Source organism: Nannospalax galili, unplaced genomic scaffold (genome assembly GCF_000622305.1).
Source record: "Nannospalax galili isolate Female #2095 unplaced genomic scaffold, S.galili_v1.0 scaffold603, whole genome shotgun sequence".
NCBI classification, from domain to species: domain Eukaryota; kingdom Metazoa; phylum Chordata; class Mammalia; order Rodentia; family Spalacidae; genus Nannospalax; species Nannospalax galili.
In genome coordinates this window covers 385,484-411,829 of record NW_008351177.1, presented here as the reverse complement: position 1 = coordinate 411,829, position 26,346 = coordinate 385,484, and the positions used below count along the sequence as shown (strand labels likewise).

Sequence of the window (26,346 nt, the reverse complement as noted above, 5' to 3'; positions counted from 1 at the left end):
CCTTAAAAGATTTTAGGGTTACCTCTTCAGAGGGGGGAATGTTGGAGGGGAGGGAGTGGGCATGGATTTGATCAAAACACCTTACCTTATATGCATATATGAAATAGAGAACCCCGACCAAAAAAAAAAAAAAAAAAAAAAAAAAAAAAGAAAGAAAGAGAAAGAAAGAAAGAAAGAAAGAAAAAGAAAGAAAGAAAGAAAGAAAGAAATGTAAACCATTTTAAAACCTTTTTTCTAGCACTTTGTGTGTGTGTTTGTTCAACTGGTGGACATCTTCAGGAAGGATGGAGTGCAAAAATAAATCTTCTTTTGCAACCCAGAACTTATTGTTCAGTATGAGTCTTGATACACACAAGCAGGAACATGACAAGACAGCTCAGAGTGACAGTGTTGAGATTGGTTCTGAGGATAGATTACATAGCATAGGTCGCAAAGATGTACAGGATCAGCATTCCTGATTTTTGTGTGATAGGTGAATGTTCCATTTTATAAGGCGTGTCTTGAACATGAGGTCTGGAGTTGAAGCTTCCACTTACTGTGAACATGTGTTTCAATGCAGTGAGTACATTGTCTTCATGAATCTAAATCTTCATGGTTTTCATTTTAAGAGGCTGAAGCAGATGACTAAGTTTTTCTTAAACAGAAGTAGGATTTCCCTGACATTTTCCAATTGTACTTATTTCCAGGGCCCAGTCTTAGATTAATAAAAGCACAAAAACTGGCATATCACTACAAAAATGTTTAATGTATAAAATTATTAATCTATTAAAATCTAATCTTTATAAACTTAAAAAAACCTTTTTTTCCTCAACATGCGCTACAAGAAGCAAAAACAGCACAGACAACACACACTAGTTTCTCCCCACACTTGTCTATATTTTGAGACACAAGGATAGATGTACAAATGAGCCGTGAGGACAGGGTTAACTGAATCTGTTACAATACAGGTAAAAGAGCCTATCCTTGTAGTTGATGGTGATCATTTTCAAGAGCAGCAATTCAACTCAGGGTATCTGAATTATTATGGAATAAAACTATTTTCTCTGTCGAATATTTCACACTAATCATGTTCTGAGCATGAGCTATTTATTCATACACTCAATTATAATTGTTTCAAGATCTGCAGTAATGTGTAGGGATGATGTTAATAGTACTTTTTTTGTGGCGCCTCAGTCACCTGGGAACTATGACAGCTACATCACATTTATAAATTACTCTCTTGGGTTAATATTATGCTGTCTACTTGCTGCAGGCCCAACAAGCTAAGTTGAGCGTCTGAGATAGACAAGTGAAAAGAATAAAGATCTGTGAATTTTCATTGTAAAAAGTTTTCTATGGGGCCATCTATATGACTGAGTGGGTAAAGGTGCTTACCGCCAAGGGTGATGAACCGCGTTCAACTCCTCGAACCCACACAGGTGAAGGAGAGAACTGACTCCTGCAAGTTGCTTTCTGACCTCCACACAGGCATGTGCATGTTCACACACATACATGCATACATACAAAATAAATAAATGTAATTAAAATTTTTATTAAAAAGCTTTCTATGTAGAAATGTTTTGACTATACTGATGTAAAATGTTAATAACATGTAACAGATATTCTTATAAAAAACAGTAAGTTTTGGTATGTTTCTGGTCAGTGAGATGCTAATAATAATGTCAGGTGTGGAAAAAAAGGTTTCCTTGAAACCAGTCCTCCCTCACCTGGAGGAAAACCTGGGAGATTTAACAGCCTGAGCTTGCAGCTGGTTTTGAATAAGGAACACAGCTCGATTTTTAAATTTTTCAATGCAATACATTTTACTACATATTACATAATTTCTAATATCTGTAGCAATAACACCAGTGACTGTTTTCTGAGTCCTTATCTTTCCAAGAATGCAAAGCACAGCAAGCAGAGTAACAGCAACGAAACCTAGTGGTTGTTGTCAAGGAAGTTGTTCTTACACTAAAACAGTAAAAAGAATAAGCACTTTGCACCAGCGGCCTCCAGGCCTCTGTGTTTCAGGTTTGCTGGGCCCTGAGCAGCACTGTCCTAGAAGCCCTTCCCTTTTACTTTCCTCTCCTTTGCCCCACTTTGCAACGATCGTGGTGGAGAACCGGGCTGAAGCCTCACAGGAGTTTTACAGAGAGACAGACTGACCTGGTTCCCCTTTATGAGCCTGGGAAAAAGCTCTTTGCCAATTTGAGGTTGTTCTATATTAAGGCTAGTCCAAATCATTCTTCTTAAAAAGCTGGGAGAAAGAGTTCTTCCTTTTCCTGAGACACAGAATTGAATTTTCTAAGTGAAAGGGCAAAATTATCTCTCAAAAAGAAAAAAAGAAAAAAAAAATGCTGGCAAGCATTGTTTCTTTACTATGGATTAAATGTGTAAAAACAATTTTTCAATTTGAGGTTCGCCTCTCAGTTACTGGTGCCCTCTATTATACAAATGCATTCATTTTAGGTTCCGTGACCCAACAGAACCAAGACTTCTTTGGAAAAAGCTGCGAGCCAACAGGCTTCACAAGGCAGCCTTTGGGTGTCAGCGGCTCTAACACACAACACATAGAGCCATAAGCGACAGCAGGTGGCGCTCTCCACCAGCGCGTGCTCAGGCACCTCCACCCAAAGAACATCTTTAACAGGACTTGGTAAAACCAGGGCCCTAATTATTAGTTGTTTAAGGTAGGTAGTAGGGCTTTTCAACTGTAAGGAGGAACTTCCTTACAGACTTATATGCTCATGAGTCCAAAGACGGTAGGAAGTTAAGGAGCACTGTGGGATTGCAGAATGAACCTCTTCCGTTCACCAAGAAGCCAAGCCACAGCTCCAGTGATCTATGATAGACATGTGCATGCAGGTGCGTGTGTGCATGCGTGTGAGGGTTTGCACCTGGCAAGGAAAAGCCTGGCCTTGTTCGCTACCCACAGTTAACAGCCTCTGGTGGCGTCTCTGCCTGTGCAGCCTCTACCCACGTGCCTCTACCTGACTTCCGGCTTACAGAGGCTGGAGGATGCCCACCTCTTCCCCTGCTCTCTTCTGATTAGCACCTCCTTCAATTTGCTCACGATCCGTCTTGATCCCTTCCTTCTCTCTTTTTACTGTATGAATAGTGGAAAATTAATTTAATTTAACTTTGTTTATTTTTGCAGAACTGAAGTTTGAACCCAGGGAGCCTCGTGCATTCTTATACCCTACCAATCCCCAGCAGAAAATGTTTTCACAGGTAAACTTCTGGAAGGGATACAAAAGAGTCCAGAGGGCCAAGTTTTAGTTTTACTTTTTGTGTCGAAATTAAGGAACATATTGAATGGGCTTGCTGGATTGATTTTTCTACCTGAAACTTTTTGAGGGGCAAATGTGTGTGTGTGTGAGAGAGAGAGAGAGAGAGACCCTAGAGAACTCCTTATGTGGGTGAGAGTGGCGCTTAATTCCTATCTCCAAAATGCTGGATTGCAGGCCTCCTCCACACCTGCACCTCTCTCAATTTGAGTCATTAGGAATTCCTTACACATAGGATTCTCTCTCACCCACACCTCATTCCCACTGTATAATTGAGAGACCTCTGTTGAGTCTCTGGCCTGTGCTCCCACCGTCTGCCTGAGTGTGACATTTGAAGCTGTATGTCTCTCTTGCTAGCACTAACCAGGCCTGACTCCTTAGCCTCCCAGATCAGACATGAAGCACTCTGCTCTTGACAGCCTCTAGAGGGCAGTGCTTTCCTTTTATTCCAGTCAGGGGAAGCCTGAAGAGGTTTCCTTGGGGTCTTGAAGGAGCAGCTCTAGGGAATGCGTGATGGTCATCTACGTATAACGCCAAATGAGTTATTGAAGCTTCTGGGAACGGTACAATGTAAAACATCGCAGACTCAAAGCTTGCTGTGAACAGAGGTGACATGCACAGATAGATGAAGTACAAAGCAAAGATGGGAAGAGAAGCCAGTGTCCTGAGTCAGCACTGGAAGAGGTGGGACAAACACACGTGTGGCCTGAATGCTGACGGATGAATAGGAGGGCCTCAAGGTGACAAGACTGGGGAGAAATATCCCAAGCACATGGAGGAATGGCACATGCCACTGGCAGAGGGAATCCCCGAAAGGTAGCCAGTCGGGAGCTTGGCGTGGCAGGGCCTGAGGCTTCATGATTGGGAGCACTGAGGAGGGTGTGATGGAACCTGGCTTTTGCTACTTGATGCCCCTAACCCTACTCAAAAAAGGCATGATGCCAGGTTTGCAGACTTTCTCCCAAACTTCCTCCACATGGAGAAGAAACAGGAAATTACTGTTCCTCTACCCCAGTCTCAGATTCGTGCATGTCAGTTGGAATGTTGAAGGCAAACTGAGATCATAGCAGCATGTATTCCCAACAGTCTTTCATGGAGCTGGAGAGATGGCTCTGTGGTTAAGAGCACTTGCTGCCTTTGCAGAAGACCCAAGTTGAGTTCCCAGCACCCATGCAGGGTGGCCTGTAATTCCAGCTCCAGGGAATCCCAATGACCTCTTCTGTCCTCCACAGTCACCCACATACAGGTGCACACGCGGGGGCGGGGGGCGGTTAAAAAACAACATTTCCAGTTTCCTGTGTTTTCTGACCATGATTCTGTTCTGGAGAGAAGTTCCACTTCCACACCATGAGTGAGGTGGCCTACTTGGTTTGTAACAACCCCAAACCAGAGCTTCTTACACTAAACCATGTGATGTTTAGGCTGGGAGTGTATGACAGAGGGTGCTTATTATGAATGCACACAACATATCCTCTGCCTATAAATGAATCATAGCTTATCTGTGGTGACTACTGGCCATGGGGTAAGGAAGCTCCCTTCCTGAACGTTTGGCCCATTAATTTTCCATTGACCACAGTTTTTGGTGTACAGAGCAACAAGGAAAACATGATTATGGTTATCTTTGGTTGTGATTCGTGTATTTGGAAAACACCAATAACAAGCTATGAGCTTAGACAGAAAATCCAGAAGGCCCCAGTGGGGTACTTGTTAACATTGTGCTTTGAATTCTATCAAGATATGAACTATCTTTTGTTTTATCTCTGGAAAAATAAAGCTTACATGTATGGTTCATTTTGAACTTAATGGAAAAATAAAAATTTTTCACATCTAAATATGATGTGTTCTTTTTAAGAACAAGGTAATCTCTAGTTCCTTTTCCTTTGGCTGCATAAAAGCACTTGTAACTAATCACAGTATCTGTACCATCCTAACTAAGAAGTATTATTGCTTCTTCAGTATTTAAAATTTTGGCATTACTATGAAAAATTTTCCATTAATACTGAATTTAAAATACCATTCTCCCTGGCTTCTTCCTTTTAAGTAGTTTTAAAAGTTTTTTTTTTTTTGGCTTTTTGAAGCAGGATCTCCCTGTAGCCCCAGCTGTCCTGGAACTCATTATATAGACCAGACTGGCCTTAAACTCACAGAGATCCACCTGCCTCTGCCTCCCAAGTGCTGGGACTACAGGCATGCACCACCACGCCTGGCATTTATTCATTTTTATTTTATGTGTATCAATGTTTTGCCTGCATTTGTGTATCTGTACCATGAGCTTGCAATGTTGCAGAGGCCAGAACCAGAGACAGTTATGAGCTGTCTTGTAAGTGGGTGGGAACCAAACTCAGGTCCAATGGAAAAGCAATAACTGCTCTTAAATGCTGAGCCAACTTTTCAGCCCTGACTTCTTCCATTTGAAGGGGATGACAGTGCTAGGTGCCACTAGTGAAAGAAAATTTGAAAGTTATTATGAAATTTGCAGTTCATTTGACCACAGAGATTCAGCCTTGTAGGTGGCCTTAGTGCTATCTACCATGCAGTGCTACCAACCATTATTGATGGAAGGCACCTTTTTAATAGTGTGTGTGTGTGTGTGTGTGTGTGTGTGTGTGTGTGCTGTACACATTCCTGTGTATGAGGGTATATATACAAACCACAACATACTTGGAGGTCAGAGGCCAACCTCCATTATGAGTCCTCACCTTCTACCTTGTCTGGGACAGGGTCTCATTTACTTACTCTCTGTGTGCTCCAGGCCAGTTGGCCCATGAGCTTCCAGGAATTCTCCTGTCTCCTCCCACCTTTTAATGAGTGCACTGAGATTGTATATGTATGCACCACATTGCCTGAATTTTATGTGGGTTGTGAGGATTCAAACTCAGGTCCTCATGCTCACACAGGAAGTGCTTTACTCACTAAGTCATCGCCTCAGTGGCGAGCTTTGGGAAGGACGATGGAAAGATGCTAAAGGAAAACAATAACAAGACCTTTCTGTTTCTGTCATGGTTGCCTTACAGCAAAACCCAGTCACAAGTGAAAAGTAGGCTGTTCTGAAAGAGGAAAGAGAAGCATGAACAGCCTATCATAAATGTGTAAGCCAGGCATGGTGGTGCACAGCTCTAATCTCAACACTCAGGAGGCAGCGGCAGATGGATTCCTGTGAACTCAAAGCCAGCCTGGTCTACATAGTGAGTTCCAGGCCAGCTGGGACTACAGGGAAACCCTGTCTCAAAAAGATAAATAATAAATAAATAAATAAATACAAATAAATAAGCCGGGCGTGGTGGCACATGCCTTTAATCCCAGCACTTGGGAGGCAGAGGCAGGCAGATCTCTGTAAGTTCAAGTCCAGCCTGGTCTATGCAGTGAGTTCAAGGATAGCTGGGGCTACAAGGACACCCTGTCTCAAAAAGACCATAAATAAATAAATAAATAAATAAATAAGAAGAGGAACAGCATTTGGGTTGAAATAAGCCGGGCGTGGTGGCACATGCCTTTAATCCCAGCACTTGGGAGGCAGAGGCAGGCAGATCTCTGTAAGTTCAAGTCCAGCCTGGTCTATGCAGTGAGTTCAAGGATAGCTGGGGCTACAAGGACACCCTGTCTCAAAAAGACCATAAATAAATAAATAAATAAATAAATAAGAAGAGGAACAGCATTTGGGTTGGAGAAATGACTAGGCAGTTAAAAGCACTTCCTGCTTCCTGTGGGTTCAGTTCCCAGCACCCACATCAGACAGCTCACAACAGCTCCAGGGGAATCTAAGGCTCTCTCTGGCTTCTGTAGACACCTGTACTCAAATGCACATACTCACGGGAAGAGACACATTTTAATGAAAAGTAAAATACATCTTAAAAAAACAAATAGTGGCTTTTAAGAAAAAAAGTTTGAGGTGCTTTGAAAGTTATCACTTCAATCTATTCTTATACATGAAAAAATTAAAGTACCAGGGATGAAGTTACTTTCTCTGTAATACACAGAAAATCTCAGCTGGCCGGGACTGGAATTCAATGAAACTGATTATTTAAATTTGTTTGTGTGCACATGTTGTTTGCTTACTTATTTGGGTTTTTGTTTGTTTGCTTGTTTGCTTGCTTTTTTGCAAAGATAACAAACTATTAGCCAAACTTTTGGGACTCTGATATGATACAAACTTAAGGCTTGATGCAGCTTTGATTAACTTTAGTCAAAATAAGATCCCGATTTGCAGATGGGAATCTGCCTCAGAACTGCATTAATAAGAGTGTAGGCAAAGGCCTTCAATCCCGAAAAGTTCTGTTATATGGCGACAGTATAACAGCAGCCCAATTTTCTGCTCCGCTCCACAGTCTGCTGAGAGCTGCATCTTCTGATCAAAGGCCAGTGTGCACAGCTGTGTGCTCTTGTTGAATGATCTTCAGGTGGGGCTTTCTGTTTCCTTTCACAGACCACTAATCCTCAGCAAAAGGAAGTTTTAGAATCGTATTTGGCAAGGTTAATCCAGAACATTAACACATCCACAAGGGTTTACCAGGTTTCCCCATCTTTTTAAAGGAATAATGGAAAATGATTATAAGTAAAAATTCACAATGTAGTTATTGATGATGCTGGAAGAATTTAACAAAAATATTTACAGCCCAAAGAGTTGCATCTTAAATGTGAAACATGCTGCTTGATGAGACAGTGAGAAGATGCTAAAATGAGAATACCAAATGGAAACACATTCATTGTTAAAAGGCAAAGGGTGGGTGGGGCTAGAGAGATGGCTTAGTGGTTAAGAGCACTGGATGCTCTTGCAGAGGACCTGGGTTTGGTTCCCAGTGCCCACATGGCAGCTCACCACTGTCTGTAACTCCAGTTCCAAGGGATTTGGCGCCCTCTTCTGACCACCATGGGTATTGCATGACACAGGTGCACCTACATACATGCTGGCAATGCACTCATACAAATAATAATATTTTTTTTAAAGCTAAAGGGAAAGAAGGAGCTCAAGAGAGGTAGGACCACAGGAGAAGGATGTTATTCAGGGAGAAAGTGGGAAAATGGGGGTACCTGATGACTTTATAGACATACACAGGCACCAAGGATCCAAGCAACTGAATATATTAAAGCTGTAATGAAATGCTTCTTCTAATCATGTTGTTATTTAAAATTTTTTAAAATAAATAATGATAAAAAAAAAGACAACCAATTATGACTAGTAATAGATAAATACAGATTAGTGATGCATGTGCCAACATCTCAGTGCTGGTAGCAAAGACAATGAGTCTTTCTGCAAGGAACAATATAGCCTAAAATGAAATGGAGATCTTTTTTAAAGGTTAAAAACTCATTCAATTTTATGTCTTACAGGGCTTATACTGAGTTCAATATTGTATAACTGTATTAATTCAAATGTGAACTTAGAAACTTGCAGCCACTTGTGAAAGAGATGTACTCTTGCTCAGAAAATTGTTATTGAATATGTCAATGTTGTTGTAATGAAATGCTTCTTCTAAGAATGTGGTTATTAATTTTAAAATAAATAATGATAAAAAAAAAGCAGAGCATAGGGTTGGGAGTGGTGGTACACACTTTAATCCCAGCACTCAGGAGGCAGACAGTCAGATCTCTGTCACATCAAGGCCAACCTGGTCTACATGATGAGTTCCAGGTCTGCTGCTGTTACAGGGAGACCCTGCCTCAAAAAGACCAATAAAAGGAAAGATTATAAATAGGACAGAATAGTACACATGGTGTCGTTGATGATGATCAGGACTAAGATGTGACAATTGCTTCTAATATTTTTGTGTGTGTGTTCCTGTTTTTTTCTGAACCATACTGCATCTAAAATAAAATTTTTAGAAAGAGCTTAGTAAAAAGCACATGAGGGGGCTGGAAAGATGTCTCAATGATCAAGATCACTTGTTGCTCTTGGAGAGGACCACAATTCAGTTCCTAGTATCTACACTGAGTGGCTCACAACCACCTGTAACCTTAGCTCCAGTGGAACTCATGACCTCCCCTGGCCTCTGAGGGTGCCTGCACATACGTGGTGGTACAGATACCCCTCCACAGATACACATACATACATGTACACATTTTAAAAGTCGATGGAGGCTGGACATAGTGATGCACGCCTTTCTTCTCAGCATTTGGGAGGCAGAGTCAGGTGGATTTCTATGAGTTCAAGACCTACCTGGTCTATATAGTGAACTCCAGGACCAGCTGGAGATACAGGAAGACACTGCCTAAAAAACAAACAAAAAAAAAAACAAAAACAAACAAAAACAAACACAAAAGTAGATGGGACAACAAAAGGAGAGACTTTAAAGGCTGTAAGACAGTGTGGGTTGGAGAAGAAAAAGGATCCTAAAAATGCTGTGTCTTTTCCTTTAGTGGAGTGGAGTACATGCATGAAATCATGTGAACTCTCAACATTCTGAGGCTGTTGTTAATTCATAGGGAAAATTGGATTTGTATTACCCACTGTCAAGTTCTCCTCCACTCTGTCAACCTTGGCTTCCAACACTTCCTACTGTCATTCTACTGTGTGTCTCCCAGGATTCAGACACAAGCTTAGCTGCAATTTGTCTGGAAAATCAAGGTACCTGGGCATTCATTTTGAAAACATTCAGCATGGCTGTAGCAACCTATTGTCCTCATCAAAATAATAAGAACGAGGTAAATGGGACTAGGAAAAGCAAAATGCTTCCTTGCTTCTTCGATCCAAGGAAAGAGATTCATGGAAGTATTTAAACGAAAGGTGAACGATTGCATGAAGTTTCTCCAACATGTATGAAAGGATCAGGAAAAAAGCTGTGTACAGAAAAAGAGATATGAAATATTAAGAGACTACACAAAAGTCAGCGGGTTCTGGCTACGCTCCTGACACTTGCTCCCCTGATTTATCTCTTCTCTCACATTAGCCTCAAAGGCAGGATAATCAAGGAAGTGGCATATACGTCTATGTCTTTAAGTTGAAATAAGTAACTGGAGAGGCAGAATTCGAACATCATCCTGTTTCACTTCAAAGTCCCTTGTAAGACATTGTATCCATGATATTCTATATCAAAGTATGATATATATTCATTGCTAAATTTATAAAAATATTGTTTTTAATTGTGTTTATGGGTTTAAGAATTTGGGGCCGGTTGTTCGATCCTTTTGACAGATGTTAGAAAACCTCCTATCATTTTATTTAAGATAGTAGATGTAGATGTGAGGCTGGAGAGGTGGCTCAGTGGGTAAAGTGCTTCCTGGACAAGCAAGAATTCCTGTGTTCAGAGTCCCAGGACCTAGGTAAAGCCAAGCATGAATCTAATCCCAGCACTGCTATGACATGAGAGGCAGAGATGGGAGAATATCGGGATTAATTCAGTGCTATTCAGGATAGCCAAGAATTGAAAACAGTCCACTGATGAAGGATAAAGAAACTGTTTATACACATGTGGCAGAGTACTGTTCAGCTATGGAAAAGATGAGATGCTATCATTTGAAAGAAGGAAGTTGGAACTGGAAGAATGACAAGCAGAGAAAACCAGACAGACAAACACTTCACAATCTCGTTGAGATGTGGAACCTGAAAATGTCCACTCCATGGATGCCTGTGTGCCATTGCATAGTACAGTAGTCATAGACAGGATCATGTGTTGTATGTTTCCAAAAAATCTAGAAGAAGGAATCTTTTAATGTTTTCATTATAAAAAAAGATAAGATAAATTAAATTTCATTAACTTAATGTGACCATTATATAACACACACATTAAAACATCACATGATACTACAAATATTTGCAAGTGTATTTATCAATTTAAAATGATATACAGAAATGAAAGATCGATAGGCAATACTTGTTTTCTATCACAGTTGAGAACTCACTAAAATGACACAGAGTCATGGATTTTAACTGCTTATGCCTGGAAGAATGCACATCAACAAGGAGAGAGTTCAATAAGCTTACCACCAAACAGACTGTGATAACAAGTTATATTAGTTGCTTTTCTTTTGCTATGAGAAAACACCATGACCAAGGCAACTTACAGTTTATTTTGGCTTATGGTTCCAGAAAGAGTCTATTTGGCAGCTGGGTCACAGCAGGGGGTGACTGGAACAGAAAGCTGGAAACTCACATCTTTAAGCACATTCAGGAAGCAGAGAGAGAGAAACTAGAAGGAGGACCAGGCTATGGACTGTCAAAGTTCACCCCCAGTGATGTGCTTCCTCCAGCAAGGCTGTATCTCTTGAACCTCTGAAAACCCCACCATCCACTGGGGACTAACTGTTCAAATACTTGAGTCTATGGGAGACATTTCTCATTCAAACCACCACACCAGTGGATTAGTGCAAGGGAAACAGAGGCAGGAGGAGGATGGAGAAGAGAGAGACAGAGGGCCTGATACAAACCTGAGACTCTCAAAATGACTTACGATAGAAACTTTTGTTTTGATCTGAAATAAAAATATGCATCAGAAATCAAGTAGTTTTTTTGCAAATTAGAAATGATTACTCTCTTAGCTGTGTCCGCAGATACAGAATTCCCATCATTCAGATAATCACATCCTTTGCAATAAGAGAAAAGACCAGGGCATCTACTTGTAGAGAAAAATGAATGGCCTCATGGGAAAAACATCAAAATTCAAGCTGTTGGGAGGCTCAGCATTAGGGTTGTTCCCATGGCTAAACTGCGCATTGAAACAAAGCACACTCTTTATACATCTTGAACTAAGTCAGCCTTTTACTACTTTGTGCTTAAAACTTAAGCAAGAGTCAGGCTTACCAACTGTCTAACCAGCTACAGATAAAAAAACTGAAACAAAATTCTGAGTGGAAGGAGATAATTTAAGGATTAATAACTAACATTGAAAACATATCTCTTACTAGTATGTCATAGCTTTTTTTGGAACCACAAAAAAATATGAAGAATGGGGAATGAGAAAAAGAACTTTGGAAAACTGAAAATATTCACGTTGAAATGAAAATCAGTCAAATCTGTCAAAGATGAGAAACATTCTGGATCCTACAAGGACTTCAAAGGGCAACCAAATGGAGAGCCCTCCCATTGTTTAATAAACAGGAATTCCAAAGAAAGACATGGAAAATACTAAGGATAAATTACAAAATAATTTCATGTATCAGAAGGATCCAGAGCTCCTGGATGAAAATGTCAATTTAGTGACTGTTTCAGTACGTTGTTGTTGCTGTGACAAAAGCATGAGGCAGTTGGTTACGTGGCATTCACAATGAAGAAGCAAAGGAGGGTGAATGTTGCTGGTGCTCGGCTCATATTCCTTTTTATTCAGCTCAGAACAATGGAGTAGGACCACCCCAACTAACCCAGCCAGGTTGACAGTCAGTATTGACCATCACAGTGACCAGAGCTATGACTGAAAGTGATACCCCACTCTGTACGTTTTGATTTCCTTAAACTAAGGTAAGAAGGAACAGGTTTCATTGAAGGGACAAAAGGCACCCACGGCTTAGACTCATTCACAACATTACAGGAAACTTTACAAGACCATTCAAGAGCTGGAAAAAAATATATTTTATCCTAAGATGCAGGTGAATTCTCAACAAAATAAGAATAAGTTATAGATATTTCCTTTGGGTATTGTAGGAGGATAAATCAAGAAAAACACAGAATAAAGCGGAGAAGAAAAGATATGGGGAATCAGGATTGGATCTGATCAGAAAAGCCATGAAGAGATTCTGCAACATCAATAATACACCAGACTAAAGGCAACGCTGAGGTGGAAGGCGTCACAGCCTCTTTATTTTGGGGGCAGGCGGGGGACCAACACGTCAGTATGTAATGCAGATAGATATTTTTCTGGGTATAATATTGTTACAGTAACAATAAAGGGCCATTAAGAAGAAATTCCTGGTCAGGAGAACAAATCTCTGGCCTGGCCTGGAAATAAAGAAACCTGACATTCCACCTGGGCTTGGTCAATCACATGGAAGGTGGATTCACATTAAGACATGCTAAAGAGCTGGGCAGAATCACTAGTGTGTTAATGAGATGGTGAAATTTGCCTGCACAGCACCCCTGCCCCCTAGTGTGGTAGGTTATTGGGCTGAACCTACACATGTAACTTTATAGCTATGCTCAATTATCTGAAATTTTCAAAAAAGTATATCTTCTCCTTTCTGACACTATTCTTTTTTAATATTTTATTATTTTTATTTTTTATGGGTATGAGTGTTATGCCTGCATGTATGTAAGTGCAATCGTGTCATGCAATGCACGTGGAGGCCAGAAGGGGGTGTTGGATTCCCTGGAACTGGAGCTACGACGGTTGTTTGCTGCCATGTGGGTGCTAGAAATCAAACCTGGCTCCTCTACAAGAGCAACCAGAGCTCTTAACCACTGAGCCAACTCTCCAGTCCCTCTGTCTCTTTTCTAAGCATGCTTTCCCTTAAAGTTTGGGCTGCCCCAACATTTTAGACTTCTTTACTCTTTCTCTAAAGTTGACCTTCCCACCATGTGGCTTTTAGTCTGCCATGTGCCTGCCTTCCACACTAGTTTAAAGCACATGGCTTTTTTCCTTCTCTCCTCCATTCTTGTCCTCCAGGCATCTGCTGAGATTTCTACCTTGACTAGCCTGGGTGTTTTCTTTTAAACTCTAATAAAATTGACTAAGAACCCCAGGAGTGTTTTCCCCTGTGTTGACGGTTGTAATCTTTCAGTACTTTCCAGGCCCTTCTGGTTTTAAACATTTCTGTCCATAATCAGTTGTTATTTTGACAGGCCTGCCTTTATAAATGACCTCAATTTTCTCTCTTTCAGCTTTTGATATCCTTTCTTTATTCTGTGTTTCATTGCTTGAGCAGATGAGACGGATTTACAAATCCCACTAATCACTGATAAATAGATTTTCTTTTATCAACTTGCCTCTTTCAGTTGGATTTCGCTTCAGTTCATTCTTCCTTTCTGATTTCTCAACATGAATTCTATTAAACTCTTGTCTCTACAAAGGCATTTGCTGCTATTAATTTTCCTCCAAATGCTTCCTTGGTTTGGAGTGTCAATTTTATCATTTTATTTTTATTCCTTTTCACTTGTTTTAATTTCTCTACGACTTCCTCTCAAACTCACTTGGGAGGTGGAAAGCAGGAGGATCAGAAGTTCAAGGTCATCCTTGGCTCTACAGTGAGTTTTGGACTAGCCTGGGATACATGAGATCTTGTTAATAAACCAAATGCCAAGAAAGAGGAGAAAAGGGAGAAAGAGAAAGAAGAGGAAGAAGAGGAAGAGGAGAATGAGGAAGGGAAGGAGAGGGAGGAGGACGACGAGAAAATATGGGGAGAAACTTTAGAGACTTCTTCCTCCAGTTTGCCTGTTCACTAGATTTTAATGTGGGTAATAAAATGGCATCACAAATATTTTTCTAGAACATGAAAATCAACAAGGATGCATTAAAACGTACCAACAGAAACTACCAAGCGTATGGAAATTTACTTAACTGTATTCTTGCCACAGTCAATATTGGGCTGCTGTTGAAAGCATATTTCAAAGACTTTACATAAAGAATACAAACATTGAAAGTCCTTGTGTTTAATAATATTACCTAATGATAACAGACAGTAATCATTATAGACTGATATGCAGGGTATGTATACAGTTTTATAAGCCCAGGGTATGTGGTGTTTGTGTAACCTTTCTACTCTGGCCCTTAGGTTAATTATTTATTCTACCAAATCCATTATTACACTCTTTCAAATCTGCATTTGTCTTTCTGTTCTTGTGTACGTGTGTACATTGTGGGGACTGGGAATAGCAATTTATTTTTTCCACAGCATGATTTGGAGATGGTTGAAAGTAGGAAAAGAAAATGAAAAGCAGAAACAAATTCTAAAGAATCTGATGATGGATCGAATGTGGTAAAGATGCTGGGATGCAGGTAAAGAGCCTGATGTCATTCAAGTCATTGAATCAGCCAGTGACTTCATTCTGTGTGCTTTTTTTCTGCTGACATGAGCTGATGCAGTTATGCTAAGACAAAGCTGTCTGTGGTGACAAGTGGGATGTTTTGCTGGATGCCAAGCTCTATGTGTATAACCTAAAAGAAGCTAAAATGGGAAAGAGACAGGGAAACATAGGGACACAGTCATAAGAGAACTTTGAAGGGGGAGATGCTTACATTTTTAATGCATTATTTTCATTTTATGTGTATGAGTGTTTTGCCTACATGTATGTAAGTTCACTGTATGTGTAATGCCCATAATGACCAGAAGAGGGCATCAGATACCATGGAACTGGAGTTAAGGATGGTTAGCTGCTGGGAACTGAACCTGGATCTTCTGCAAGAGCAGCTAGTGCTCTAAACCCCTGAGCCATCTCTCCAGCCCTGAGATGCTTAATTTTAGTTTATAGATTTGTGAATAGTGAGATGGTACTAGGAAAAAAGCACAACCAAGAGGGTAGGTTAAAGATTTGGAGAGATGTTTTGTGTCTAGGTGGATACTCCTTCAATGTACTCTCTTCACCCTCTTTTTACACTGCAGTGACAATTGTGACACCCTGTTTCAGCTAGGCTAATGTTCATAGTTATTCTTCAAACTCTAATAAAGATGTTGCTAAATCAGTTAACTAAGTGTTCTAGTTTGTTTCTCCATTGCAGTGACAAATTATTCTGATCAATACCAATTTGGGGAGGAAAGGGTTTATTTGTCTTATATCTTCCAGGTCACAGTTCATCAGGGAGCCCAAGGTAGGAACTCAGGGCAGGAACCTGGATGCAGGAGCTGGAGCACAGGCCATGGAGGATCGCTGCTTACTGGCTTGCTCCCCTGGCCCCTGCTCAGCCTGCTTTCTTATGCAACACAGGCCCACCTGCCCAGGGGTGACACTGCCCACAGTGGGCTGGGCCCTCCCACATCACTCAATAATCAAGAAGATGCCTCAGAGACATGGCCACAGGCCAGTCGAATATAGGAAATTCCCTAATTGAGGGTTCCTCAACCCAGGTGTGTCAAGTTGATACTAAAGCTATCCAGCACACTAAGTATGCTGTGTTATCTTAGATAAGAGAGGTGGCCTGAGTGGATGATATGGAAGGACTTAAAAGCCTAGCTGATACTCCTCCAAGGTTTAGAAGAAATTCCACCCATGGGCAACAGCCTCAGCTCTTGTCAGTGTGTTCCAGACTTCCAGTCATGACCTTGCCGTTCAGACTACTGTGGGTTTCGCTCTTGCTTAGCCAGTCCAGTAATCACATAGGTCATTCCTTTGTAAGAAATCTTGTGTGTGTGTGTGTGTATAGATGTTCCCTGAATTAAAATGGGATTATATCCCAATAGCCTTATCATAAACTGAAAAATATCATTTCATAAACAACTAAGAATTTAGAACATGGCTAGCTGAAGAGCATAGCACATCATATAATCAGTTGCCCACAGTGGTAATCACATGGCTGATAGGGAACGTAGCACACTTTGCTGCTCAGCATCACAAGAGAATCTCATACTAAAATCCTTGGTCCAGGAAAAGATCAAAATTGAAAGTATGTTTTTTTCCGAAATGCATATTGATTTTTCAGTATTGTAAAGCAGAAAAATCATCATAAATCACTGTAGTCAAGGACCTTGTGGATGTGGCATGCATGTCCCATGTATGTAATACATCCTCTGTATGGACATGTAGTGATAAAATAGTAGTTCTTCTTTGCATTCTAAAATTTGTCAAAACAAAAGTCTATATAATGGAGGCTGGAGATAGGCTTAGTGTTTAAAAGCACTGGCTGCTCTTGCGGAGGACCCAAGTTCAGTTTCCAGCACCTACATGACAGCTAAGGACCATCTGTAACTCCAGTCCCAGGGATTCAGTGCCCTCTTCTGGCCGCCATGAACACCAGTTATGCAGATAGTGCACTTACAAACATGCAGGAAAACACTCATAGGCATAAAATAAAAACAAAAATATTTTTAAGTCTCTATAATGAGTGAGGGGCAGTAAAAGGTGAAAAGACTCAGTTATTGAAGAGCTGTGTGTTCTCTGAAAACCGAACCCAATCGTTATGCTTCTTTTCCTATTGGAGAGTACACAGATGCTGTAACCCAGATGTTCCTCCAAAAAGCTGGAGATGATCCAGGGTGAGCATGGGCAATGCAGAGTTTGCCGGGGAAAAATGGGTGGAGCCGCCCCCATATTGAGTGGGGCACAGTGAGCAAGGCGAGATGCTGCCTCCTGGACACCAGGCTGGGCGAGCCAGCCCCTCCACCCCACACGGGGAGATGGAGGGGGCAACCTGGGGCGAAAGGGGAGGAGAGGAGCGGGGAGCGGCTGCGCCCAGAAAGCTGGTGCAGACTGCTGGCGGAGGCGGATGGTGCATGCCTCAACCATGGGAAAGAAAAGCCTACTTGTAAGTCACTCCCTTTCCTGAATGTCATATAAACTATGTAAAATCCAAGTCGAATGTCTTATGTTGGTTTGTCAATCCATGTCAGGACCACAAGACCCTCAGTGAGGGCGGTCTCCCAACTGGGAAGAGGAAAATTTAGTGAAACAGATGCGGCCCACCAGGAAAAGACCACTGGGTCAGATTTTAATTCAAAGTTTTATTCAAGATAGCTTGGACTACAATCCTCAACTGGGAAATAAGGACTGCTGCCCTGAGGGAGTTGGGAGGCTACATTTTAAAGCAAAAAATACAAGAGGACTTTCCAGGTGGGGGTACCTGTACCCAAGACAGTGGTTAATCATCTCATGACAGTTATACAATTGCAGGGTCTTTGGGGGCTTTTGGGGGGGTCACAGTTTCAATACAGTTTCAATACATTGTTTAATACCTGTACACAAGACAGTGGTTAATCATCTCATGACAGTTATACAATTGCCGGGTCTTTGGGGGCTTTTGGGGGGGGTCACAGTTTCAATACAGTTTCAATACATTGTTTAAAGACAAGGTAAACAGGACATTTATCAATATATTGAACAAACAGGGGCACAAAGAAAACAATTACAGCGACTGAGTGGTGACATCACTATGGAACCCGCAGCTGCAAGGAGTTGGAGATCCCTTTTCCTTCTGGACACAGCAATAAGCAAATTTACAGAAGCCAGAATGAGCAGTTAGAGACATCAGATAGGAGCTTTGCAAAACCTGCTTTTGTTCTCCTGTGGTCTTACAAGGAAGCCAAATGATTTACAAGGACTGAGTTACTTACAAGAACTGGGGGTAGGGGAGAATTAAGCTCAGGTTTACTTCCTTAAGATGGAGTTTTCAAAATGGAGCCTTTCTGGCCAGCACAATACTATAAGCAGAATTATGGAATATTTTAATGGGTGATTATGTGGCTCAAATAGGGTTACAATAAAAAATACCGAATTATTTTTCTAATGGACTTTTTGGACAGTGAAATCTTACCTTGGCTGTTCTTTCAATTCACCATCCCACCTCTTTAACTTTCTCCACACAATATTTAGAAGGTGAAGTAATATAAAAATAAAAGATCCAGTATACTTTCCTTTCTCTATGATGAGAAGAAAGTTCAATCAATCTTGATCAAGATGCCATAATCACTCATGCTAATGTATGAATAACTGATTGTGGGATTTGCGTAATGCCAAATAAAAGCATCTCTAAGATGAAAATTTCAGAAATCAGCAAGTGAATTAATTCACAGATGATAGATAATGTGTAAAAATTCTTTGAAAAGTAGAAGGATTCTGTATTAAGGAGTAATTGTGAATTGGTAAACATGAAGGCAGTTGTGCAATCACGTGAGACATACCCAGCCAGAGCCCACACACTCTCTCTGTTCCAGAGTATTCCTCCTTTTCCTGAGTCATCATGCATTCCTTCTTCACCAGACCAGATTGCTGATGACAAAACTTTAGACTTTAGACTTCAACAGAGGTGTCCAACCTACCACTCATCTCCTAGGTTGATTACTCTCCACAGTTACGACTATTGCCCAACAAAAACCATAAACTTAAAACTTCATGAGCTATTTCTGTGACTATGTTTTCAAACTTGACTGAGCGGATCTCTACTGTGAACTTTGTACTTGACAATGTGATGTCAAAATGTCAAATGTTTGGGCATGCCTGCTTGGCTCCTCATTTCTCTCTAGATTTGGAAATTCATGCATTGTCCTTTGGCCTTGATGCCCTTGGCTATGTTCTTTGACCTAATTCCAAATAAAAAACAAGAAAGGCAGAAACTCAGAAAGAATGTCATCATGGGTCATTGATCATGTTGTAAGGGAAAATAATGTTAACCCATTATAGTAATTCTGTTATTCCAACTTTATAAAATTTGAGGCAGCCAGCTAATACATAGTACACCCACTGTACTGTGAGTCAGCACTAACCTGGTAAAGGAACTTGGAACAGTCCACTCTCTGGTGAGCTCCATTTAAGTCAATGTCTTCTTAGTTCATTTTTGTAGCAGGAGGCCTCCAAAGACATTGCAGACCCAGAGCCCTGGGATTCAGCGAGAATTCACTTCACTTCTTGGTTCACAAATAGCCCACCAGAAGGACCCCACGCCTCCATAGCCCAGTGACTGCTGACAGACTGCGTGGCACAGACCAATCAGAAAACGATACGCTGACTAAAAGGACTTGGGGGCGGAGAAAAGGGAAATATAAGGCCTGCTCCCTCCTGCATTAAATGAGCCTGCAGCACCTCGCCTAGTGCTTGCTTCTACCCCACTCCTGGGTCTGTGTGTTGACTCCATGCCTCTTGCCCCTCCCCAATCAGCAGAGGACCTGATCCAGGTTAAGATCTTCACAACTGGCCTGAGGAGAACCCGCAACACATTTGAGCTTTGTTTTCTCTGACTTGAACTAAAAATACCCCAAACCAGGACAAGTAACTAGCATTTATTGATGTAAGAATAATTTTAAACTTGGGAGGTGGATACAGGAGAATCAAGAGTTCAGTGCTAGACTTGACCACCTACACAGCAAGTTCCAGGACAGCATGAACTACTTGAGACTGTCTCAAACCCCCTCTTCTCTAAACAAAACTAATTTTAAAATGCATAATCTTGAATAAAATCCTATTTATCTTTTGCAACCTTTTGTTTAAACTAATTTTTTTTATTTATTTATTATTTTTTATTTTGTGTGTATGGATGTATTACCTGCATGTGTGTAAGTGCACCTGTGCCTTGCATTGCCTGAGGATGTCAGAAGAGGACGTTGGATTCCCTGAAACTAGAGTTACTGACAGTTGTCAGCCACAATATGGGTGCTGGGAATTGAACTTGGGTCTTCTGCGAAAGCGGCTAGTGCTCTTAACCGCTGAGTAGTTTCTCCAGCCCCTAAACTAATTTTATTTTAACATGGAATGTTTCTTGACTGTTTCACCTATTAACATACTCAAAACCATTATTTTATATTATTATTCTTGAGCAAGATATCTTTCAAGAAGTGAAGATATTTTACCTTCTATGGTTAGTTTTGACAGTTTACAGGCAAATCCCATGACCTTAACTTACGATAGAAAGAAGCATGTCTTTACTCTGTGAGTACTTAAGAACAGTCAGCGGCTCTCCTAATACTGTGAACTGGGAGAGATGTAAACAGAGCACCAGTCTTTATTTGAGGAGGAAGCTTAGTCAGGCAACATGGCTTGGCTCCAGTTTTTTCTTCTACAAGATGATTAAGTTCAAAAATTAACCTATGATATCCTTTCTAGTTCTAAGGATGTGTGATCTGTAATTAGAAAACACTAAAATAGAAAGCAAGAAAATTCTACAAGAGTGACTTATCAAGTATTCTCCAAGCTCAGAAAGTAAGTCCAGAAATCGTCCAGAACATTGAGATGGATGTATTTCTCAGTGTATTTCAGGCTATAATCTTTTACAAAGAAAATGACTGTTCTATTATACATTATTGTACTCAAAGACTCAGCCAATTAAACTTCTAAAATTATCTTGGTCACACTCAAATATAACTAAGTTATTCCCTGCACAATGAAGTCTCTTCTTCAGTTACTAAAGACTTGATAATTTTTCTTTCTTTTGTGTCTGTCAAAATAAACGATCATCCTAAAACATATCAGTTTTCTGTTACTATAAGGAAATACTTGAGATAGTTAACTTATAAGGAGAAAATACTTATTTTAGCTCATTAATCGAGTCCAAGGTTAGGTAGACCTATTTCTATGGGCATCTGATGAGGTATAGGATCTGAGGCCCTCTTCTGGCCTCTGCAAGCACTGTAGGCATGTCACATACAGACACTCAGGCACACACAGCTACACATAAAACAAATAAATAAATCTTTAAAGAATGTGTGTGCATATTCTGCACTAAAATGGGAGGAACTGAACATTCTCTGTGATGTGCTATGAGTTAAGTGACTTCCCGTATACAGGCAAAGAACAATGCACGTATGAAAATCTCACAATGAAACCCATTATTTTGCATGTTCACTAAAAATATAAATAAATAAGAAGCCAGTGTGAAAAGGCAGAAAGAAATCGGCACCTTTCCAGTGAAGAAGCCTGATAAACACTTCCTTGGTAGCCAGCGATGACCCAGCGCAATATTAATAATATTTACAGCCATACTGACAGCAAGGGTTCTTGATACTATGTTGTGAATGACATTTCACTCTTCAAAAAACAAATCCCAGTGTAGACATGAAAAAAACCACATTTCTACAGAGGAACATCCTACAGCACTTCTGGTCAGTACACCTTAAATCTGTCAAAGCACGCCCAGGAAGCTGTCACTCCCAGGAGGAGACCACCATCACATAAGGATTTTTAAATTTAATATAATATCTTGAATTGCACCCTAGAATGTGAAAAGAACATTGGGCAAAAATGGGAGAAATCCAAATAAAGAATAAGCACTGGTTAGCATGCTTTATTTATAGGCATTCACTCGTTCATTGTAGCAAAGAACACATAAGACACTAATAATCACGCAGTCTAGGAACTGGAGAGATGGCTCAGCAGTTAAGAGCACTAGCTGCTCTTGCACAGAACCCACATGGCAGCCTACAACCATCCATAACTCCAGTTCCAGGGACTCTGTTACCCTCTTCTGGCCTCTATAGGTATTGAATGACATGGGCAGACTTACATACATGCAGGCAAAATTCTCATACACATAAAATAAAACTAAATAATAATAGTGGAAACTGGATGCACGCTCTGTACAAACTCTCTGTACTATAAACTCAAGTTTATGTAGAATATAGAACTCCTCTAAGAAGCGAAGTTGAGTTTTGAACAGTGAAGGACAAATATGACATAAGTCATCCGGCAACAATTGTGATCAAATCTAGAAGTGATAACATCCAATCAGCAATCTTTATTTAGCGATTTTATACTATACCTACTTGGCTAAACTTTAACTGCTTTCAAGATTCCATTCTTGAATCCCTTTTTTCTGGCTTAAAGTTGGTCAAAAGGAAAATTCGGGCCTGATGAAACAGCCAGATGGGTAAAGGCACTCACCACCAAGCCTGAAGACTGGAGTTCCATTCCCAGATCCCACATGATCGAAGGAGAGAACCAACTCCCACCACTTGTCTTCTGACCTTCACAAATGCACCATGGCACAGAGGGAGATCCATCCCATCCCCTACATATACACAAATAAATAAATGTATTAATTTTTTTAAAGAAAATTTCATGCTAGATTTGAAAGGTGGATCTGAAACTGTAGCCCCGTTTCCTGTTGGAGCAGTGGCAGGCATGGTGGCAGGTGCCGGGTTCCCATATTTCCCTACTCTTCACTCTCCACACAGGCTCTTCTCAAATGCCAGCCCCGGGGCCAGTGGCCATGCCAGACTCTCTATCCAGTGAGGAGCTGACAACTTCACAGACATGTCCACATCCCACTGTACTTCCCAGGATTCCTTACATGTTCAACCATTCACTACACTAAGAGCTGGGAGAGACTTTTCTTTAAGGCCCTCTGTTTCTTTCCCGATATTAATTTGTTTGAAGTTAATTTATTTAGACAAGGTCTTTTTGTGTATTTCAGGCTGGCTTGGAACTAAGGATCTTCCTGCTTCAGTGCCCCCAAAACTGGGATCACAGGCATCTACCACCATGCCTGACTAATATGTAATTCTTTGTACTCCCTGATACCATAGTAATAGTGATTTTCTCTGATCAAGGTCTGTCAGACAGGTGTTAGTATGTGTGGGTTCAGGGAAGAGAGCCATGAGGATAGGAAACCAGAATAAGATCTCTTAGTTAATCACATATGAAAGAATTAATAATCCCATTGCCAGTAGTAAAGGAAACAGAAAATACAGTGATTAAAATTAGTACTGAAGCAGCAAGCCTGTTGATATGTGCAATCAAGTGGCTACAGGAGGAAAAGATTGGGTCACTAGCTAGTTAACGTCAGCAAACACACGTTAGGTAAGATAGGGAGGGCATTTGGGTTGATTTTGTCTCCTAAGTGCACTGATGCTCTTAGAGAAAGCACACTCCAGTATTTAAACTCCCACCTTCAGATACGCAACACAGAGCGCTTCTGTGAATTCTGACAGCCCCTTGTCTCCAAATCTGCAGTGCTTAAATTGGTGGGACACAAGCTCATAATCTAGCCTTTGCAACAATTTAATTCCAGTTAAAATTGAGTAAAATCTCCCAGATTCTTTTACGTAGAAGTCGAGTATTGACTGGGAAAGACTAGGGATTGATTCCTTCAAAGTTAAGGAGGCTGAACTCTTCAGTTTGGAGTCAGTGCTAGGGACTGAACCTAAGATGTGCATGAGAGGCAAGTGCTCTACCACTGAGCTACAGCTCCAGCCCAGCCCCAACGCTGACTTCGGACAGGTTTTCAGGAACTCCTTTACCAGCAGAAGTGGTAGTCTTCCCTAGCTTAAAGAAACCGCAGTGGTCTCTCAGAGATGATTAACATCAGTGGAAGCTTGATTCTTTGTAAGACCTGAGAGACCAGTTTTCAAAGCCGCCACACTACAAGACTATGGCATGTTTAAACCACTAGGGACATGTAAGTTCTAAAATCGTATACAAATTTTTCTTCTGAGGGTATAAAGAAAAACACTTCAGTGAACTAGTGGAGGAATAGACAGTTTCTCTTCAACCTTAAATAACCAGAATTCCTACCTCTTGCTTTCATTTCTTGGCCCAGACCCCTGTCCTCCAGGCTCCTCCCTTATGCTGAAGCAAGTGACCTGGAATGGAGACAGATTTGACCCCGGTCTGTAGCAAGTAAATCCCTGATCCTAGAGTTTCACTACCTTCTATGGTGAATAATCCCCTTGAAATTGAGACAGACCCCTTGGAGACAGGAGGGAGGAAGAAGAAGAGGGAGGAAGGAGGAGGGAAGAAGGAGGAGGGAAGAGGGAAGAGGGAGGCTCCTGAGACTCAGCCAGTACATGAACCATACAAAGCCTAGGAGTAAATGTAACTAAAAGACTCAGGGAGACCCTGAAAGTTACAAAAATCTCCACCTCAGGGTTATGTAAGCAGTAACAGTTGACGAGGAGACTGACCAGTTGAGCTGCCTGCAAGTTTCCCATAGAGCTGCAGGGCTGCGGTTTTCCTGAGCCCTCACCCAGGCTGGGGTGGGCTTTTCAGTGATGTAGCAGCTGCTGAGTATTTCCTGCCTCCATAGGAAGCCCAATAAACTCAGTTTTGCTGAGCTAGACTTTATAGGAATCATCGTTTTGGTCCATTTTGTCCATGCTTTATTTGAGGTTAATAGACATTTGTTGATAGCTCACCAGGAGCTATCATACAATACCAACACCTAGGTTCAAATTCCAATGAACCAACCAAATTCTACGGATGAAGACAGTTGATGCCATGCCATAGTCTCTCATCTCTCATTTGTAAAATGAGTTAATTAGCTGTACCAATGAGTTGCTGTTAAGACTCTGTCAGAGCCTTGAAGCAAAAGGCAGCATCACAAAACGCTAAGTTGTTTTCTTTTCCAGTGTTTAATTTCTCAATATTTGGTGACTCAAGCTGGACAGACCCTGGTTTTTCTGTTCCATTCAGCCTTGTACTTAAGGTTGACCTTGAGTTTAAAAGGTTTTGCTGTGGGTTTAGTAACCTATCCAATATCTGCAACCTAATTTCCACCAATTTTCATTATTTGAGAGAAAGAACTTGAACTTCATCACCTCTACCATAAAAAGATGTGGTTGTGCAGACAGGAGAAGTTTAAAAAATAAACATAGCCTAAGTGAGTTCACAGAAGGTTCCTACCAGTGCATTTATAAGTGGGAACCGCTGCTGATATTAAGGCTTCCCTCTCCACATGACTGAAATTCAATTTTGAATGTTCATACTCTGATGAAAACTCTCTTCAGTTCTTTCACATTCAGATAGAATATACTGAGGCATTTTCAAAGAGGAAATTCATTTGCAGGAACGGGTTGCTTGATTTCTGCTCTCAAAGGCACATGCGTTATTCAAAGTGCAAGTGAGAGCTCCCGGCTCGCTGCACCACTATTCATACAAAATCCTTTCTGTTTTATTCATGTAGATTCACTCTGCTCCAGGGCTTGAAAGAACGTTGCTTAGACCAGCATTTGTCAGGCTTGGCACTACTCTTAGCTGGATGCAGATGATTCTTTGCTGTGGGGTGCCATCCCATGAGGAATGGGAAGTTAAGAAACATCCCTGCCCTCTACCCACCATGTGCCCACCACATTGTCTACTTACCCTCTGCTGGAAGAGCCAGCAAACATCCACACCACAGAAATTGGACACAACCCAGGAGGCCGCAGAAATTGGACACACCCCAAGAGGATCAAAGTGCCCCTGTGAAGGGCTTATTCAGGCTGACCTTGTCCTGCCCTAATGTGGGCATCAGCCTTCTGTGGAGTCAGTGAGCCCTGAATGCTGTAGCCTCAGCTCTGTGATTGTGACATAGAGTCAAGGTTAGAGTCTGGATCCCATTAGAAAACCTCCAACAGAAATAGATGAGTTTGTTCAGCTCGACTTTCACATGGAGAGTACTGAATTTTAACAAAAAGTCACTCTGATGACCTGGGCCTTCTACTATAGATTCTGTGTGTGTGTGTGTGTTGTGTGTGTGTGTGTGTGTGTGTGTTTACACAAATGGAGGTTTAGATTTTATAATGACTCTATCTCATTAGGTCTGTATTACTGAATTTTTATTACATTATCTCTCAACAACACAACAGTTGTCTCAAATTTCTTATT

At 41.0% G+C, this 26,346-nt stretch overlaps 1 long non-coding RNA gene and 1 other non-coding gene across 3 annotated transcripts; one reads left to right on the top strand and one right to left on the bottom strand.

Moving 5' to 3' along the window:
* The first annotated feature begins 237 nt into the window (after positions 1 to 237).
* Positions 238 to 366, top strand: LOC115066802. The gene has a single exon (XR_003846245.1). It is a non-coding gene; the product is annotated as a small nucleolar RNA SNORA40 (small nucleolar RNA).
* Positions 367 to 18,028: 17,662 nt separating this feature from the next.
* LOC115066798 lies at positions 18,029 to 25,981 on the bottom strand. Of its 2 annotated transcripts, none has more exons than XR_003846241.1 (4): positions 25,843 to 25,981; positions 22,645 to 22,771; positions 19,539 to 19,650; positions 18,029 to 19,355 (listed from the first exon to the last, which is right to left on the bottom strand). It is a non-coding gene; the product is annotated as an uncharacterized LOC115066798 (long non-coding RNA). The 2 variants fall into 2 exon arrangements; XR_003846242.1 differs by lacking the exon at positions 25,843 to 25,981 and adding an exon at positions 24,277 to 24,344.
* Between the last annotated feature and the right edge of the window lie 365 nt (positions 25,982 to 26,346).